The sequence below is a fragment of the Porites lutea genome, assembly GCF_958299795.1.
Source record: "Porites lutea chromosome 5 unlocalized genomic scaffold, jaPorLute2.1 SUPER_5_unloc_2, whole genome shotgun sequence".
NCBI lineage: Eukaryota > Metazoa > Cnidaria > Anthozoa > Scleractinia > Poritidae > Porites > Porites lutea.
The window spans coordinates 610,695-632,485 of NW_027332289.1; the positions used below are offsets into that span (position 1 = coordinate 610,695).

Below are 21,791 nucleotides of genomic sequence, written 5' to 3' on the forward strand. Positions count from 1 at the left end.
TAGCAGTGAGAGATAACGCGCACGTCTCGCAGAAACAGCTTTTATTTGGTTCACTGATATCTTTACTTTTGATTGAAATATCAGGACTCGGGTAGCAAAATTATCTAAGTATATTCATTGTCAGGATTCATTGGCGAATTCATTTAGACAAAAAGGTAGTCCATTCATTTTTCGTTCCGTTGACAAGTTTCAATCACCTTCGGTTCCCTTAATTTCTCATTGCTCCAGGACTGGAGCAATGTGGACTACATACCCTTTGATCTTTTTCTTATCTTAAACAGGCTTAGTCACTGCCGCTGCATTGGTCCCCTTATTTTTTATTTATTTATTTATTTATATATTTTTACTGGATAACAATTGAGTCAAAAAGTTAACAGCTATTTTCTGATAATGACTAAAACTATAATTCATGACGAACTCTCGTGCCAAGCGATAAAAAAAGCCGATCTCACATTCTGATCACCATTTCACCGCCCAGACTTAATGACCAACTAGGTAACTTTTTTACCGCACATTCTATTAAATAATACAAAAATTCTGGGGACTATTTTAATACTAGGTCCCATTTCTACCAAAAGTTATACTGTATTCGTTGGAAACGAATTTAAATGCGTCCTTGTCAGCAAGGCTTCAAATCAGAAAAATTCGTATATATGTTACCCCACAGTTTCCGGGACATATTGTGTTCAGATCATGTGGAGACCGCTACAGCACATGTTTAGCATAGTTCTATATTATTACCAAAAATTATCCAACCAGTCACATTGCAGCAGACAGAGAAAACAGGCAAGAGCATGCAGACATTTCATTATCTTGCACCATATATGTTTATAGAAGTTCTCGCAAGAAAAAATCCAGTTTTTCTTCACAAATTACCCCAAATTGAAAGTCGATCAGTGTCATTGAAACAAACACCATGCATGCTAAATTATTTTTTTAAAGCAAATTCTGAACGAAGTAATAGGTTACAGGATTGCGCAGGAAATTTTGTTCTCAGACCCTTCGAATAACTATATGAAGCTATATCCACAAAGATTACCCCTTGAATTCAATCGAAACTAACCCACTAGCGTCCAATTCCAGCAAGGATTCATTACCTGAATTTCATATATAAGTCACATCAACATAACAAAAATTTTAATTACGCCGATTTGACCGAAGTGAATTTTGTGTTCTTGGGCCAATTTTTTACTTATTTTTACGTGTATCATTAATTTCCTGCAAGTTTTTCGCTGTCTTATCAGTTGCTATCTTTCCGCCTCAGGATTCGGTCCAAATTAGCAAAGCTTCATCGCCCAAGTTCATTATTTGGCCAACAGTTACATTTGCGCTAGAAAATTTGCTGACGCCCTATTTTAAAACTCCGGGCACGGTGTGCGGACCCTCTGAATGAGGACACAACACATCTGAAAATTTTGATCACTATTCCTCACGATTTTATGGTCGAAATAGCCTTTTGGAAGATATATCTTATCTTGGCTTTGGATTTGTCGTCTTAAACGATTTTTCCCATTATCTATCGCCGATTCCTACTTTCGTTATTTACAGATATAATGGGGACTAAATATAATGGGGACCCTCGTAAAAAGGTCACAATTTTACCCAGATTTCTGACTCAAATGATCGAAGCAAACAACTACAAATTATAGCTAAATTCCTTGAAAATAAGTTTTTTTTGGAAAAGGCTCGATTGTTTAACTTTATCACATAAAATCAACCCGATAATCAGAGCAATACAGTTACATTGCGCGACAAAACATTTCGTCTTTAAAATGTGGGGACCATATTAAAATTTTAGTGATTCATGATACCCAACGGGGTAATCCGGAACGGCACAGACAATTTACATTGACTAAAGAACAAAATGACTTATATAGCTTACCTTTAGATCGTTACATTTTGCCACGCTCCGCTAGTATACCCAAGAGGGTCCTAATGTTACTGCTCTCAACAAACTTTCTTTGCATATTGTACTAAAAGTTGTGCTAATTCGTCACAAAACATAAATAAAAAAAAAATCCAAGATAATTAGGCCTTGCTAAAACACTTAGGAGTAGAGATAGCTCGCACGTCACAAAGAATCAGTTTTCATTTGGTTCACTGATATTACTTTTGGTTGAAATATCAGGACTCGAATAACGAAAGTATCTAAGTATATCTATTGTCAGGATTCATTGGCGAATTCATTTAGACGAAAACGTAGTCCATTCATTTTTCGTTCTGTTGACAAGTTTCAACCACCTTTGGTCCCCTTAATTTCGCATTGCTCCAGGACCGGAGCAATGTGGACTATACAAACAAACAAGCTTACACCCTTTGATCGTTTTAGCTCGTTCTCTTGTCTTCAACAGGCTTCGCCAATTTAAGGGCCCCTTAAATTAGTTTTCTTTTACTCAACACTAGTCAAAAAGTTTTACAGCTTAGTTCTGCTAATGACTAAAAACATAATTCGAAAACGAACTCATGCCAAGTGATAAAAAACAAGCTGACCTCTTATTTTGATCACCATTTCACCACCCAGAATTAACGACCAACTAGGTAACTTTTTTAACGCACATTCTATTAAATAATACAACAATTTTAATACTAGGTCCCATTTCCACCAAGAGTTATACTGTATTCGTTGGAAACGAATTTAAATGCGTCCTTGTCAGCAAGGTTTCAAGTCAGAAAAAAATCGTATAAATGTTACCCCACAGTATGCGAGACATTTTGTGTTCAGATCATGTGGAGACCCCTACAGCACATGTTTAGCCTAGTTTTGTATTATTACCAAAAATTATATAGCCAATCACATTGCAGCAGACAGAGAAAACAGGCAAGAGCATGCAGACATTTCATTATCTTGCATCATATATGTTTATAGAAGTTCTCGCAAGAAAAAATCCAGTTTTTCTTCACAAATTCCCCCAAATTGAAAGTCGAACAGTGTCATTGAAACAAACACCAAGCATGTTAAATTATTTGTTAAAGCAAATTCTGAACGAAGTAATAGGTTGCAGGATTGCGCAGGAAATTTTGTTTTCAGACCCTTCGAATAACTATATGAAGCTACATCCACAAAGATTACCCCTTGAATTCAATCGAAACTAACCCACTAGCGTCCAATTCCAGCAAGGATTCATTACCTGAATTTCATATATAAGTCACATCAACATAACAAAAATTTTAATTACGCCGATTTGACCGAAGTGAATTTTGTGTTCTTGGGCCAATTTTTTACTTATTTTTACGTGTATCATTAATTTCCTGCAAGTTTTTCGCTGTCTAATCAGTTGCCATCTTTCCGCCTCAGGATTCGGTCCAAATTAGCAAAGCTTCATCGCCCAAGTCCATTATTTGGCCAACAGTTACATTCGCGCCAGAAAATTTGCTGATGCCCTATTTTAAAACTCCGGGCACCGTGTGGGGACCCCTCTGAATGAGGACACAACACATCTGTAAATTTTGATCACTATTTCACACGATCTTATGGTCGAAAAAGCCTTTCGGAAGATATATCTTGTGTTGGCCTTGAATTTGTGGTCTTATACAATTTTTCCCATTATCTATTGCCGATTCCTACTTTCGTTATTTACTGATATAATGGGGACCCTCGTAAAAAGGTCACAATTTTACCCAGATTTCTTACCCGAATGATGGAAACAGAAAACTACAAATTATAGCTTATTTCCTTGAAAATAAGGTTTTTTTGGAAAAGGCTCGATTGTTTAACTTTATCACATAAAATCAACCCGATAATCAGAGCAGTACAGTTACATTGGGCCACAAAACATTTTCTCTTTAAAATGTGGGGACAATATTAAAATTTTGGTGATTATACCCAACAGGGCAATCCGGAGCGGCACAGACAATTTACACTGACTATGCATATTGTACTAGAAATGATTAAAAAAAATTCAAGATAATCAGGCCTTACCAAAACACTTAGGAGTAGAGATAACGCTCACGACACGCAGAAACAGTTTTCATTTGGTTCACTGATATCTTTACTTTTGATTGAAATATCAGGACTCGAATAACGAAAGTATCTTAGTATATTTATTGTCAGGATTCATTGTCGAATTCATTTAGACGAAAACGTAGTCCATTAAGTTTTCGTTCTGTTGACAAATTTCAATCACCCTTGGTCTCCTTAATTTCACATTGTCCCAGGACCGGAGCAATATGTGACCCTCCACAGGATTTTAATGCTAAAGGTGAAAGCACGCGCACAACAAGCTTTCACTTTAAAACAAAATAATTTATTTTAACACGCTTTAGCACGGTTGTAATCTTGCCTCATTAGCAATTTCGTTTGTTTCAAAGGACACGCTTGAGACAATTGAGCGTGAGCAAGTCGAACAAAAGAGCGTGTTAAAGTTTTCAAACAAAAACCCCGTGCGAAAAAGCACAACACGCTTCCAGTGTGCGCAAAAGCACGCAAGGCGTGCTATCTATAAGCTAAATAAATTTCCTCTACAAAAAGGAACCGCAAATGATTATGAACGGCACCCTTTTTTGGTAACTATCGAGAAAGAAAAAGTTCTACCTCTGCGATAGTATCTGATTGAAAAAAAAGTTGTCGCTTGAAAAGTATAAACAGTGAAAAGTGGGTCCTACTGGATTTATGGGTAGAACTTTATTAGCATTGCAAAATCAAAGTTCTTTCCAGAAATGTTTACTGACGAAGCTGTGCAAAGGTGATCTTAACTTTTCTTAATTTAAAACACATTTGCAATTTTCTCAGAAACAGTGATCTTTCGGACTTATAGGCCCGTTTCAAAAGTCGTGCTACTGCCGCGCCGAACTCAATTGATCGAATCAAATTCGACTTTAGCACGGCAGTAGCTCGACTTGGTTTCAAACGTGGTGCTACCGCCGTGCCAAACTCAATTCATGAATTATAAATACATTAGAGTATATTTAAAAGTTTGCTAAACCTTTTCTTTATTTTTGTGGTTTGTTTTTGGCAACAGCCGTTCCATTCGACTGTCATTGTGTGAGTTAAATTCGACGTCTGAAACCAAGTCGTGGCGTGCTGCAGTCGAGCTACAGTCGAGCCAGCTTAGCACGGCAGTAGCACGACAGTAGCACTTTCTCGCCGATCGCAGCAATCGCAGCGATCAAATAGAAATCATCAAGTGCCAGGATCGCTAAATTGTATTTTGTTTTTAATATGCAAGGATCGTAGTGATTAAATGAAAACTAGCCTGCTTTTCTAGATGTACCAAAATTCCAATACGGTTGCAATGTTAGTTAATTGATCCGGGCGGCAATAACACAAAAAGTGAAACCGGTATTTAAACAATCTATGCAAATTTGTTCTTCCTGAAATACCGTAAAATTCCGAAAATAAGCCCCTCCATGTCTTAGCCCCTCCAAATATAAGCCCCCCGAACCGGTAATGCAAAAAACCCGCCGTTAAATCGCCCCTCAAAATATAAGTCCCACGGGGGCTTGAACTTGGAAAATTGCCCTCAAATACAAAGTAAAACAAAGCAAAATTCCAACTATAAGGCTAGCCCAATCGATTTTGAAACGCAAATTTCCCTCCGTAGATAAGCCTCTCCGAATATAAGCCCCTCCAAAAATAAGCCCCTCAATAAGGGCCTTTGAAAAATATAAGCCCCGGGGCTTATTTTCGGAATTTTACGGTATTACAACGCGTATGCTTCAGTCTTATTCTCCAAATTCCGTAATCATCCTGTTGTCTTTCTTGTGGTTGCCTTTTGTTTTACAACCATCTAAACAAACATTCGAGCTATGAAGTTACGGCGACCGATTTAGAGTCATCAGAAGTATTAAGGCCTACAATTATTTAAGTGTCTTTAGTAGTCTGCTACACGGCCGTTTTAGTGTCGTCGCGCAACGCTCCTTCCACTGGAAACGGCTGTGTAGCAGCCTATTATTTAAGGGGCGCGAAAATAATTTTTTGTTATGTCGCGCTAGTTTACTGCGTCTTTTAAATGCCTATTTTATGTTGATGCACGAGTGGATTTGTCAACCTCCTGAAACTTGGTAGTGCCGGCTTGAGGACTAAAGTAAAACAAAGCGGAATTAAAGATATTCATTTCTCTGTGCATTACTACTAACAAATATTCCGGTGGCATAACTATAATTTTCAGGCGACATAAACTTCGGTGCCTCGCATGCGATAGCAGGCCTAGTCCTCTTTGCGATTCCGGTCAAGAGCCGACAGCCCGGAGGAATTGGTTTAGCTTGGTTTACACTGATATCGCGTTCATTCCAGGCTAGACGACCATTAAGTGGTGATTTTCAAATGGCTACGGTTACGATCAAATTCAAAAACAGTCTCAATTGGTATATTTGGCTCACTATGCTGATTAAATCCGCTGAAAACCCAAGCCATTTTTATCATCTTAGCAGTTTTAGTAAGCAAGCGTGTTCAGCGTGTCTTACCCAAATTGCACGCTAAGCGTGCACATTCCTACCCTCACAGTGACATATGGCACGCTACAAAAAAAATAAGGTCTAGCGTGTTAAATTTACCAAAACAAAGGCAAGTGAGTCCGTCTTTGTTTTTTCAATTTAATATGCGCATATCCGTAATGTACGGCACGCTAAGCGTGTCGTGAGCGTGCTATAAATGTTACCCCACAGTTTGCGAGACATTCTGTGTTCAGATCATGTGGAGACCCCTACAGCATATGTTTAGCCTAGTTCTGTATGACCAAAAGTTATCCAGCAAGTCACATTGCAGCAGACAGAAAAAGCAGGCAACTAAAGGACATGCAGAAAATTTATTATCATGCAGCAAATATTATAGAAGCTCTCGCGAGAAAAAGAATCCAGTTTTTCTTCAAGAATTCCCCCATTGATGGCATGAAAGTCGATTGTCATCGAAACAAAGTAATAGGTTGCAGGATTTGAGCGGGAAATTTTGTTTTTAGACCCTTAACTTTGAATAACTATATGGAGCTATATCCACAAAACATCATCCCTTGGATTCCATGGAAACTGACCCACTAGCGTCCAATTCCAGCAAGGATTCATTACATGAATTTCGTATATAAGTCAAATCAACGTAACATAAATTTCAATTAAGCCGCTTTGACCGAAGTGAATTTTGTGTTCTTGGGCCGATTTTTAACTTATTTTTACGTGTATCATTATTTTTCCGCCATTTCGCTGTCGAATCAGTTGCTATCTTTCTGCCACAGGATTCGGTCCAAATTAGCAAAGCTTCATCGTCCAAGTCCATTATTTTGGCTAGGGTGCGATAAGAACAACTACCTTTGCGCCCGAAAATTTGCCGATGTCCTATTTTAAAAATCCGGGCACCATGTGGGGACCCTCTGAATGGGGACACAACACATCTGAAAATTTTGATGACTATTCCACACGATTTTTTGATCGAAAAAGCCTTTTGGAAGATATATTTCATCTTGGCCTTGGGCTTGTCGTCTTATAAATGGTTTCCCTTTATCTATCGCCGATTCCTACTTTCGTTATTTACTGATATAATAGGGACTAAATATAATGGGGACGCCCGTAAGAAGGTCACAATTTTACCCAGATTTCTGACTCGAATGATCGAAACAAAAACTACAAATTGTAGATAAATTCCTTAAAAATAAGGTTTTTTTAGAAAAGGCTCGATTGTTTAACTTTATCACATAAAATCAACCCGATAATTAAAGTAGTACAGTTACATTGCGCGACAAAACATTTTCTCTTTAAAATTTGGGGACCATATTAAAATTTGGTGATTATACCCAACAGGGCAATCCGGAGCGGCACAGACAATTTACATTGGCTAAAGAACAAAATGACTTATATAGCTTACCTTTAGATAGTTACATTTTGCCGCGCTCTGCTAGTATACCCAACAGGGTCCTGATGTAACTGGTCTAAACAAACTTTCTCTACATATTGTACTAGAAGTTGTGCTAATTCGTCACCAAAACATGAATAAAAAAAAAATCCAAGATAATCAGGCCTTGCCAAAACACTTAGGAGTAGAGATAACGGGCATGTCACGCAGAATCAGTTGATGTCGTTACCTTTGATTGAAATATCAGGACTCGAAAAACGAAATTATCTATTCAGTATATTTATTGTCAGGATTTTTTGGCTCAATTCATTTAGACGAAAAAGTAGTCTATTCATTTTTCGTTCCGTTGACAAATTTCAATCAACCTTTGGTCCCCTAAATTTCTCATTACTCCAGGACCGGAGCAATGTGGACTATGCAAATAAAGAAGTTTATACTCTTTGATTATTTTCTTATCTTAAACAGGCTCCGCCGCTGCGTTGGTCCCCTTAAATTGTTTTTTTTTTTTTTTTACTAGATAGCACTTGAGTCAAAAAATTAACAGCTTACTTTCTTTAATGAGTCTGGTAATGACTGACTTAACTGCCAAGCAATAAAAAACAAAGTAACCGCTCTCACATTTTGATCACCATTTCACCAAACAAAATGGCTTTTTCAAACAGATATTTTACCAGAAAAACCGAACTTTTTTCCTCTCATAAATGTAGTTACCTCTATCTATCGCCCAACTGCTCTTGCTATATGTAGAGACCACCACAAGGGACTAAATATTAGTAATATATACAGCTATTTCGAGAAAGGTTGTCGGAAAAAGTGCACTCGACCATCTCGAAAGGTATAATTGTGGGTGGCTTTTAGTGCACTGTTCTTCAAAGAAATTTGAAAGAATGGCAGGAGGGGCCGTGGACGTATGTCTGCGAGTGCTAAAGGAAAGCAATAAAAGTAGGTTCTACAGCTACAGTGTCAGGAACAGTCCATTGATCATATCCCATATTACCTTTTGGGATTGTCGCCTGCACATTTTTCCGACAACCTTTCTCGAAATAGCTGTATATGATGATGATGAAGACGATAAACTTTATTTCAGTGTCAGGTCTTCTAGCTGGCCATGTAAGGCCTACTAATAGGGGACACTAAATTAAAATACTATCAGCTCTAACTAATTAATATAAAAAATATATTTACAAAGAATAAAATTTACAAAAATATACATACTAAAAAAAGTACCGATAAAACGTATTCGGATTTATCATATAAAATACTACTTATTGATTAAGAGGTGTCCTTTTTGTCTAGAAAATGTCATTTATGTACAACATAGAAAGCAGTTTTTACAGCCCTCTGTGATTACCTTTTCAAGATCTACCTTACGAATTTTCTTTTTAAAGCTGTAAATTGATTCTGCGTTTTTTACATCCTTGCTTAATTTAGACCATATTACTGGACACACATATCTTAGGCTATGTCTCCCGTAAGTTGTTGTGTTGTATCGACGAATAAAAAAGTCACCAGAATTTCTGAGCCCATAGCGAGGTTTATCGAGCTCAAAAATGTCCTTTAAGTATGGAGGGCATATATCGTACTTTGCCTTATACATAATTATGGCTATATCCTGCAATCGGCGACAGCCTAGTGTCGTGAGTTTCGCTTTTCTCAAGAGCTCATCGTATGAACTTCTCGTATCGCAGTAGACGGCTCTTAACGCTCGCTCTTGTACTCGCTCCATGTTTCTGCTATCCGACGCCCGACAGAAATGCCACACTGTATGACAGTATGTAATTTGAGGCATTATGAAAGAAATGAAACTCTTAAGTTTGGCTGATGTTGTTAACATGTTTCTAAGCCTCATCGAAACTCCAACCTTCCTAGATGCGTTTTTACATACCTCTCCAACATGCCTACTAAAATTCAAATGCTCGTCAATGGTCACTCCCAATAATTTCATTTCAGAGTGACTCTCAATATCATTGTTCATAACATCAATTTTCATCTGTTTATTTTTACGCTTCGACCCGAGACTCATCGACTGAAATTTTTCATGTTTACACATGAGTAGATTGTCCTTATACCAGTTTGCAATTTCCTTCCCCTCATGGTTCAAAATACTCTCAACGTCTTCGATTCTTTACCCAAAAGCATAAGCTTGATGATCATCTGCATACATCATTACACTGCACTTATCAGTTTGTATGTTATACATAAGGTCGTTATGGAAAATATTCCACATTAAAGGACCAAAGTAAGACTCTTGAAGGCATCCCCTTTCGGTTTTCCGCCAATCACTCATGGTATCGGTTCCTATCCTAACTCTATTCCATCTCTCAGAGAAATATGACCTCATAAGACCAATTGCACAATCTTCAAAACCATATGCCTTTAGTTTTGCCAATAATAGAGGTGGATGAAGCGAGTCAAAAGCTTTGAATAGATCTGTTGATAAGATCCCTACGACATTACTAGTATCCAATGCTTCTTTCCAATCCTCCATGAGCTTGATAAAAGTCGTCTCGCAACTGTTCTGTTTTCGGTAAGCTGTTAGACAATTGCTCAAATAAGGCTCCATGAATTGCGTTCCTTGGTTGCTAAGCAACTGTTCAAAAACTTTGTCAATGCCGGCAAGAATCGTAATAGGTCTATACTTTTTAATATCACTGTGGTTATCCTTCTTGTGAAGAGGCACCCATATACCCCTTTTTCATTGCTCGGGCCAGTTGCTGGTCTGTATGCATACATTGAAGATGTTTGTTAGCGACAGCGCGAGGACGTTACATGCCATCTTTAGCACTCTAGGTGGAATTTTGTCGTGACCGATACTTTTATTTGGATTTAAGGTTTCCAGGGCCCTAGTAACTTTTTTCAGGTTAAAGTTGCGAAATTTAAACTGCACGCCATTTGTTGTGGCCACTTTGCGTATGTTTTGTACGCTTTTATGATCTTTCAGTTCTTCTTCCGTCAGTGATAGCATGTGTGGGTCACCAATATCATTGGCTACCGTGGTGAAATAGTCTACGAGACAGTTTGCAACTTTAGTTTGATCTTGTATATATATTGAGGACCCTCGACTGGGGTACCCAACGACGGTTTCCTCCTATAAATGCACTGATAACACGTTTTAGGCTATCCTGAGTATTTTTAGATGTCAAGAAATGCTTTCTAAGCGGCACTACAGAATTTTTTCGGTCATCCTAGGGGAACTTGAGTCTTTTCGAAATTACAAGAGCTTCAGTATTATTTTCCCGAAAATTTTAGATGCAATTTGACTTATTACGAAAGTGAGACATTTTTTGATTTCTCTCTCCATTGCATTTTTGAGCCCGAAATTTTAGGTTTCCTTTCTCTACGAAAAACAGCCTAACTTGGGAAGTGAAATGTTAAAATTAAACTTTAGAAAATTGTAGGGGATTTATTAGATAAGCTTCGAAAATGGTACATGAGTGGAACGGTCATCTAGAAAATATTAGCCGTCCTCAAGTAATAGAAAATTCTAGTCAACATTGCTGTTTCGATACGTTTGAATAGTCTTGCAATAATAATTGCCTCGAACTTAACATGGGAAAGACGCAAAATGATTACATTGCAACACAAATCTTTAAAGACTGCAAGAATTCTGCGCAATATTCCAGGCCTTTCGAATTCTCACTTCTAAAACTCTTATGTAATACTATCATTTACCTTTGTTTACATTGTGGTAAGTACTGTTTAGGCAAACAACTACTGCGTAAGAATTGACAACATGCTAAAACTCCTTCATTAAGCCTTGACGAAAGTGTTTCGACTAACAATTAAATACCATCAAGGTATAATTGCTAGTCGTAACATTTTCGCCGTATAATGCACTCTTTTGAATGTCTGTGGCATATGTAGAAAGATTATCAAGAAAAACCAATCTTCTGCGGACTGCTCAGTTTGTCTAAAGTCGATCCATCTTACATGCTTTGGGCCTGACTTAAATTTTTACAAATCCTGTAGTTTGTGCACTTGTCAGAATCATTCTGCTAATGAAAACGAGAACAGCCTGGACGACAATGGCCTATTTCTATCACAGAAGTTAAGTGAAATCTCAGCGATCAAGGGTTTTAAGATATTAGGGGTCTAACCGGTAGAATTGATCAACTACGTCTCATCGTTTCCGAACTGCGCTCGCGTCTACAGTTTATGAGTTCCTCTGAAACCTGGGCACATAAAGATATCGCGGACTCTGAGCTTGAGATTCCTGGCTACAAACTTTTTCGCCGAGAAAGAGGGAATAAAGGGGGTGGCCTTGCAGTGTACGTAAGAAATGATGTGAACGTTGTGCGTAGGCCCGACCTTGAAGAATCGACTATCGAGAGTCTCTGGGTCGAAGTTTGCCCACCGAAATCGTGTAGCTTTCTAATTGGGACATTTCATAAGCCGCCAACGTCTTCAAATCATGCGGTCAAAGACTTCATGCCAATATTTGACAATTGTCTTAGGCGTGCTACGGCTGTGGATAAAGAGGTGATCATCACAGGTGATTTAAATTGCGATTTATTGCCAAAAAGGATCACGGAGTCAGACTGTAAACAACTCAAGGCGCTACTGAGACAGGAAAACCTTACTCAACTCATAAATCAGCCCACTCGTATTACTCAATACTCCAAAACACTTTTGGATATCATCTCCCCATAACATTAGAGAGTGTGGGGTTTTAAGTTTGAGTCTGAGCGATGATGACATGGTTTTTTTGCGTAAGAAAGTTAAACTGGATGAAAGCTGCCCCAGAAACGAAGATTTTCAGGAATTATGCAAAATACGACCTGAAAAGTTTTGTGAAGACCTTAGAGGTGTTAATTGGGTTGATAGTACGAATTCCTCCGGGACAGCAAATGAGAATGTCATTTGTGTTGACAAACTCTGGCTCAATGTTAAGTCCGCATTCCTTAAGGTGACTGATCGTCACGCCCCGCTTATCCAGAAGCGAGTACGTGGTGTAGATAATTGTCCATGGATGACTGGCCAAATAAAAAAAAGACATTCTATGGCGAAGACTGGCTTGCGTATAAATCTATTGCGAAATCGTGTGACGAACTCAGTAAAGAGGGCAAAACAAACATACAACAAGAAGTTAATTGATAACAATAAAGATGACACCAAAGCCTTCTGGAGAACAATGAAGAAGATCATTCCCGGGAACAAGAGCTCTTGCGGTTCCAAAAATGTCAACATTGACGGTGTGCTTTGTAGTGAAGTCAGTGATAGAAAGAAAATTGCTAATGGTTTCAATAATTTTTTCGCTTCAGCCGCTGTACGCCTTAAGCGGGCTCTCGGTAGTTTTTCGTTTTTAAAATAGAAGCGTTGATCAAAAAGTTAATGGATCAATACCAAATTTTAAATGTGAATTGGTAAATGCGTCGCTGATTGTTAAGACACTTCAAGGTCTCAGAGCAAGCAAGGCTAGTGGTCTTGACAATATATCTCCGCGTATGTTGAACGATACTGCAGTGGTTGTTGCCAAGCCGCTGACTCGAATTGTAAATAAATCATTGTCGCAGGGAACAGTGCCGAGTGAGTGGAAGTGCGCAAAAATAACCCCACTGTATAAGAAAGGAATTTCTACCGATATGGATGATTACCGTCCAATTTCGGTTTTACCAGTTGTCTCCAAAGTGTTAGAGAGGGTTGTACATCATCCACTACATAGCTTTCTAAACGAACGTAAGCTGCTCAGCCCTTTCCAGTGTGGCTTCAGAAGAAACCATTCAACTGAATTTGCAGCTATCGCCTTTTCAGATTACGTCCGGCGCGGCATAGACCTTGGTTTGCTCACTGGGGCAGTATTTATTGACTTGCGCGAGGCATTTGACTCTGTTGATCACGAAATACTTATTAGCAAAGTAGAGTCATATGGACTTAAGGACATTGAGTTAGACTGGTTCCGAAACTACCTGACAGACCGAAAACAACTCGTGAGTTTTGGTAAAGAAATCTCTCCTCCATGTCTTATTAAATCGGGTGTCCCGCAAGGGTCAATTCTTGGCCCTTTACTCTCTGTCCTGTTTGTCAACGATCTCCCTATAGTTCTAGAACAATGCCAGATTCTGATGTACGCTGACGATACAGTTATGTATTTCACCGCTAGTAATGCCCAAGAAATAAGTAGTACTCTTACCAGTGAACTTGCCAAGATTAATGACTGGCTTGTAGACAACAGTCTTTTTATTCACCAAGGCAAAACAGAATGTGTTTATTTGGTACTGGTTCTAGGTTAGCAACTGCTAATCTCTCTGTAAATATCAATGGCAAGGAGCTAACACGGGTTGCTGAGTATAAATACCTAGGAGTAATTTTGGATGTGTCGCTTTCATAGAACGCGCAAGTGAATTATTTAATAAGCAAAGTTAGTAAGAGACTAGGAATTCTTGGCCGCACCAGGCGGAGCATTAGTATGTATACTGCTGGTACAATTTACAGATCATTTATTCTTCCTGTTCTGGATTATTGTGATACCGTTTGGAACTGTTGCGGACACACGAATACTGATAATATAGAAAAATTGCAGAAACGTGCGGCAAGGATTATCATGCAAACCAACAGCAGTGATGAAGCGCTAGCTCACCTTAAATATGATACACTGGGACTTAGACGGGAGATTCACGCGTTAAACCTTGTGAAGAAATGTCTAAATAAGCGCTGCCCGCAATTTTTAATGGACTACTTTTATTTTAATAGAGATATCGTACACAGAAAAATGCGGCAAAGTAATCATCCCCGTCTTCCCTCCATCAAATTAGAATGTACGAAAAAAGCTTTTTATTATCATGGAGTCTGAAAAAGACTGGCTCGGGTCCGGATCACTTTCCTTTTTGATATGGAAAGATCATGCTGAAATTCTCACTCCAGTGGTAACCAAGATTTGGAAGCTGTCCCTCGAAACCTACACATATCAAGTTCATGGAAGAGTGCAGATAACAAACTTCTCCCAAAAGTTGAGACCCCAAGGAAATAATGACTTTAGAGGAATTGATTTTACACCTGTTATTGCAAGAGCATTGGAAAAGGTTATGTACAATTCCCTCTTAGTTTGCTTACAGGGAAGGTACAAGCTGCAGGGACGCGTTCTTATCAATGCAACATCAAATTCCTAAGGTTATGGACCACAAGGAATTCAGTGCGGTAAAGCTGTTTCCAATGGATTTTAATAAGTAAGGTTGACACCGTGGAAAACACTCTGTTGTTTTTTAACTTAAACTGTTACCACTCAATCCTTATATTTTAAATTGGTTTCTAAGCTTTTTAACTGATCGATAGGAGACAACGGGTCGTTTGCAATGGTTTTTCTGTGAGATTGGATAAACGTTGACAAAGTTATCACACGTGGGAGTGTTAGTGGGTTTATTTAATGTTTTCATATTAAACAAGCTGGAAATAAGTCCTGTGTCCGAATCTTCCTTGTTCAAATTTGCCAATGATTCTTCCTGCTTTCTTACCCCAGGGACAAAGCAAACTGTCTGTAATAATGAGGTGTTCGTATTAAGCGGGTATCCGTAAAGCCGGGTTTGACTGTAATTTGTCATCAAACGATGTATGCAGAGAACGCTTTTGATTAAGTATTACATAGATGAGCAATTTTTGAGTGCTTCCGTAGATTTATTCGGCGTTTACAAGAACTACACTGTCGTTACGTTTAAAAATCTCATATGCACCGGCTTGGAGGAGTGAAAGATGAAGGAAAGATGAAGGCCACGGCTTGACAGTTGTTGAAAGTGTTCACCACGCTCTATCATGGGCAGATTAATGGAGACATTCTGAGATCTAAAACCCGAAAATGAAGGCGGGAATTGCTTTAATTTGTTTCGACGCTGTCATCGATGGGCAGGCTGATTTCTGTGGTGAGGTACACTCATTGTTACCGGAGCGAGCCGGAGCCACAGTTGATCTGATGCGCCAATATTCGCTTTTTCTCAGTGCTGGGGTTTCCATAATTTCGTTTGGTAAACTTTCTCACCTTACTTCGAGGTCAGTTCCCACACAATGGTTTTAACAATGTTGCAATGTTCCAATACCAGATGGACGAGGCTGCTTGAGCTAGGTTTTATCTCTAAAATCTGCTTGGACGAGTGGAACTCCCTCTCTCTTATGATAGAAAACTTATATCCTTGTTCATTTAATTGTCTATCAAGCGCAGCCATCATCACTCTTAAGCTCTCTGGCTCGAAGTCGTCCCAGTTTTTGTCTTTTACTTCTGCCTCAAGTGTTTCAAGCAGCTTGTTTAGTTTCCTCGGCCCCTTTCCTTTTTTTTATTTTTCTCTTTGAATTACGTTTTCAATACATTCAGCCAGAAAGATGAACACTTAAGAGCAGATGTCTGTAAAAATCGAGCAAACGGCGGCCACGGTCAAAAATTAAAATTCGCTCATATCTTGTCCATAATAAGGTATTAGCAAGTAACTAAATGTGGTGTAGTTTGTTTTTGAAAAGACCGCTTCGATTAGGAGAAAATCGACAAAATCAGTTTTCGAGGTCGGCGACTGGAAAACAACCAAATTTTGAGGCAAAATGAGGCGTTCTTAAAACTTCGCTCGCACGCCAAAAGGAAGCAAGTGAGGTAAAATATTCACCTATCAATTAATTTGTTAAGGGTTTTACTGCTAGTTTGGTGGTGATTTCTTATCTTAGCGATAATCTGGAAAATAAACAATTTTAATTTAGTTTGGGTTCTTTTTCAACTGACCGTATTTTAAATTTAGGCTGGAAGTTGCGTTTTAAATTTTAGGCATGTGCTACACCTTGGTTTTACCTGAAACTCAAGCTATAAGCTATTTAAACATTGTGCTGAAGCATATGTAAGAACTGGCTTGGGTAATTTAATTTGAGCTTCAAACGAACTTTCTGAAGTTGAATAAATTTCGCCTGAAATATGAGACTTTTTCATGATCGTCGGTTTGTTGTTGCTCGACAAGTCACAAAAGCTTGACGCCCTTCGACAGAATCTTTACTCGCAATTGCACTTGTTCAAAGCGTTGTATTAGAATATTTATTACCCCAATGTGTCCTTCTTTTCTGAGTAGCTTTAAGCCACTTTTTATACCTCATTTGGTGTTATTCTCAACTGATCACTCTGTGCCGGATCGGCTGGCAACCCACGATCGCAACTCGGGAAAACAAGAGAATTATTTCAAAACCTCCGACTGAACTTAGCATATCTTTCTTTATCCTACCTTAATACTCCTTGCATTTGAAAAATCCTAGGCCTTAAAACAGCTGAAATCTTGATAGACCTCTCTTAATAACTGCCAGGCAGGTGTGCTCTTCATGCTTCACACCTTTTTGTGTTGCGTGACAGATCAAAATCATTCGCACCTGGAGGGGGTAGGGAAACCGATGCGCGAAAACGAAGCCAAACTTGTAATATTTCTTAAAATAAGACGGTTTGTCAATCGTCAAAGATCTTGCTATTTTTAAGTTCAGTGCTCTAGGTTGCAAAGTCTTCGATATCACAGTTCCATTAAAGACAAAAATAAACTGTCCACAACAAAAACACTTTGAGTGAATCGGGTTTTCACTGCTCACAACTGGGTCATTGCTCGCTGAATGTATGGCCACTATGCCAGGTCAAGTTCGTGCTTCTTTCTTCACATGCAAGCCTTCCGGGTTTTCCCCGCAAATGCTGTTACAATGCCTTTTTAACCAAAACCGATCTTGATTATTTCTGACAAGTGCAGTTTTTTCCAAAGGCGATCAGCTTGTCAATGTAAGGGGCTTTTCTCTTTACTTTGATGTCCGTTGTTGGTATATCAAAGTGTTCACAGATATCCTTAAGCATTTGAATTGCAAAGATTGATAGCTTTGAATTTGCAATTAGTTCGCAGATGTTATACCTGTCATAGCATATTGGATGAGTAAGGGCAACCTCTTGAAGAACTTCACTTCTCAACTCGTCAAAGGCTTTCTCATTTTCAACGTTCTGGTTTTCTTCAAAGTCGCTTTCCGTCATTTCGTCATCTTCAAGTTTGCGCTTTGAGGACAGTCTTGAAAAGAAACTTGAAACTTGCTGACTCGTCAGAAATTCAGAACTGCTAAAAAGGCGGTTTCCATTACTGTCTCTAGCAGTCATCATTGACTTGGAGATCGAGGCTGCATCTGCTTTCTGGCCGGTTGACTCGCCAATACGAAATTTACTGGATAAGTAGTCTCTCTGCTTCTCTGTGAATCGTGTCCGCTTTACGTGACTAGACTTAAGGGCCCAACCCATAGGTAAAAAAGGCTGATTCGAGAGGTTTAGCTGCCTTCTCACTTGCTCAATCTGTGGTACACTACCAGACTGACCTCGTAGCCTCTCTGCGTAACCAAGCGCTGCTCTGTCAAGGAGTGTTTCATGCTCCAAAGCACGTTCGTGTTTTCCGAGGTCCAGATGGTGCTGTAAAGAAGAAAATCTTTGATAAACTTTCATGCATCCTTCCTCGGGACAGGAAAATGTATGAACAGCGGGTGAGGTCTCAGTCACAGTCTCTTCTTCGGTATCTGAGCATTGCTGGGAATTATCTGAGCAAGGTTGACGCCTGGATTTAACTTTGATAAAGTGTGCATTCGGCATTGTTGTGGCTGTATCCTCATCACATTTCACGAGATCTGGAATCTGCACCAACTGTGGAATACCGAGGTCCTCGAGACGTATGCACTTACCAGGCCCTATTCCATACGCTCTTCAGACGGTCAGGCTTCCGTTGTTGTATACAATATTGGAAATCAAACTCACTCCTGCAATCTTTACATTCAAGGACGGTGCTGGGTCTTGCGCTGAGATGCATAATGAAACGTCAACTCCAGGAACACCTCCCGATGACTGGATAGCGTCTACCATTTCCTTGGCAGTCTCGATGTTAGACCCTTGATTAAGGTGGATTTTCATGTGTGACTTAATTGAAGCCGCCTTTCTATCACATGGGCCTTTACCACCCTGTGCGTCTGAAAAGTCAAAGCGTTTCACAGTCACTCCACTAGCACAGCCTGTAAAGCTGGCCCCCACTATCGTAGCCCCGCAGTGGTAACAGCCGGCATTGTCCTGTCTGTAGAAGACAGTTTTCAGATGAGGCAACTGTGACTTTAGCTTTCCAATAACATCCTTCATAATGGAAAGCACCACACAGCTGTCTTGGTTGCAGGTTTGGTAAACATGCACAAATGTCATCATCTCCAATTCGTGGTTTTCCGCTCGTCGAGTAGCTACAGTAATGTGCCAAGGCATACCCCGCTTTGCAAACCAATCACTTTGGCTTTCTCTAAACTTTCTTGGCAAGAACTTCATGGCCCAGTCCTGAACCAGGAGTACGGAATTTTCATCGAGAGCATCAATCACCTCTATTCGGGCTTCATCCTGATTCACACAGCGGAGCAGGTGAGCTTTCCAAGCCCAGATGTTTTGCTTAGCTTGCCCTTGAATGAAGTTCACCTCTTCTACCACGTCACTAGAGACGTTGTTATCAGACATCTTTTCGATTGTGTCATGTATTTCAGCAAGAACTGAAGAAACTAGGTAACAGCGACCACAGGTTTCTAGATGATCGTGTGGGCAAATGATCTGATAATCCTTGTCCCTAGGGTCGCTAAGTGCATAAGCTCTGCAATGATCTGGAATGTTGGATTGCTTAGAAACATGCACCTGTAAAGACATTAATAAAATAAATTACTTACCCTAGATCAAATGTTACGGTTAAGGTGACTCGCTGGTTTTGCACTGGACATCTTTCACTTGGCATAACAAGACACCCGCTGTGAAAGAGAGCTTACAGTGGCAATAAAATGAATTCGATCAAAGAGAAAAGAAATCCATTAAAGTTTTTTCCAAGGTTTTCATCCACCTTCCACGTTCTTGCCATTTTGAAGCTCGCCCCAGTCCTCGCTTAAAGACGGAAGGAATTCAGGTGATGAGCCCTTTGCAGCTCTACCTCAAAAACGAGCAAAGTGCCCCTTACCGGTCTTTCCAACGACATTTTTCGTTAGCCGTAGGTTGAACAAAGTAAAATTCTGTCCACTATCGCAAGCTTTATTGAAAAGAAGCCTGCTTACTTGTTGACTTTTGTTATGCGCACAGTTCATTTGCCTATATATTCATATTCGTCAGCATGTTGCAGTTAAAATGAGCACGGTAACTTCCACTTTTTAAGACGTATTCTTACCTTATTACAACAGTGATCTAAGTTTTATGGAAAATCCATGCATGTTATGTTCAGTTCTTTTTTTTTAATACTAGGGAATCACCTTAACCGGTTCTGCGCAATTGAAGTATTAGCATTAAGCAAAAATGCAACTCGACTTTTTTTAACCAAACGATCACCTCAACTGGTTCTGCGCACAGTTTTATTTCACTAGGCTATTTTTACATTTCTCCTAAATTGAAACTGCGTAGGAACGACAAATCGCATTAAGCTAAAGTGAAAGTCTGCACGCGCGAGCTTTTTCAACTAGCACCAATTAAGCACATAAAAACATTGCTGCTTGAATCATCACCAAAATCCTCTCCTGCTCGTTCCCCAGAGAATCTTGGGTAAGTGACTCAAAGACATTTTTGGTATTTTTGACTGGCACAATCGCTAGCTTCAGCTTGTTAATTGTAAAGTCTAGTGTTATTGCGATTTTTCTTATATACACAGACTAAAGTTATTTTGAAGTTTACCTTAAAGTCGCCCTTTAGATAACGCTTTGCGGACTTAAGTTGCTCCTTTTGTTTCCTTGCCCAAGTCATTCCCATAAATGAATCGCCCAATCTATTTACTACGTCATGGAGATCGTCGAAGGCTTGACTGCCAGCACAACTTATATAATCTAGACCCTGTAGAGACTTTCTCACAGAGGCAGAACAGACATTGAGAATTCTCAAGAGTGTACTTCGGCTCAGTGTTGTAAAGCCACTTTCGCTTGAATAAGCCAAGTACTGCTTGACAATGGACTCTGGCACCATCATACGAATAACATTAGGCACTGTAATGACTTCCTTTGTTGACAGTTTTATTGATTTCTGCCCGAAGGGAAGATCCTGGATGACATGGGTGCTCGTTATAAAGTCCAAAAAATGATCAAGTTGAGTTTGGGATACCGCCATTCGTGTCTTGGATGACTGAAGTGATAGTGCTACACCTCTACCCTCGACCAGGATATGCTTCCTTGCTTCACTGAATTGATACCTCGTCAGATTGGGAATCCATTTCTTAAGTGTCTTGAATGAAACCTTGTCTACCATTATAGACAATATTTGTCTCCTGGTTTGCCAGTTACTCGCATTCCTGTAGCACTCAGCCAACGCCTCCATAAGCACTTCATCTACAGGCTCACGCTGGTTACCACTAGGGTTTTCATCGGAAGATTTGGATGCAACAAGTGATTTCCAAAGCTGTCCACTCTGATTTGGTGCTACTTCTTCTAGTACAGCATCAACTGCTTAATTTGCTTTGCGTAAGTGACGACGCCTCGTTCGTTCACTAGCCTCCTACCATTGCGTCGTCAAAGGAAATCTCACCGGACTTATGTCTCGGGTTTCTAGAAAGGTGTTTAGCATTTCAAGTGGTTTACACTCCCGTTCGACATGTTCATTTGCCTCGTTCGGCGAGTAGATACTTGTTGCTGGGGTCTGTAGTTTAAGGTAGGGGAAGGACGATGGTGTGCTTTCTGCCACTTGACCTACTGTGTCACTTGTTTGATCCTGAGGACGAATTGATGGATTGATTGATTAGACTGTTGACCCACGTTATAAAAAGACATGTTAGTCTTGTAGATTAAGTACAGATAATAATATGAATCAAGTGATCAATCAAACAAAAAAGCAGAATGAATTAATTCAATCCTCTTTTCATATTAATGGAAGATACAATTCGCTCTGCATATCATATACTTTATATACGTACTTGGTATGTAAAATTGGAGGTATCATAAAGTGATAAGTCTTTGAGAGTTAGAGTTGTTTTGACTATAATACAGATTAGCTTGTGTTGAAATTATAAAAGGAGCGGGGGAGGTAGGGGCACCCTGCGAACAGAGCCTCCTTTTGCCTTCTTGATCG

The 21,791-nt window shown here is 39.4% G+C and overlaps 1 pseudogene; it reads right to left on the minus strand.

Moving 5' to 3' along the window:
* Window positions 1-17,441: 17,441 nt before the first annotated feature.
* LOC140925406 (uncharacterized) lies at window positions 17,442-19,043 on the minus strand (annotated as a pseudogene).
* Between the last annotated feature and the right edge of the window lie 2,748 nt (window positions 19,044-21,791).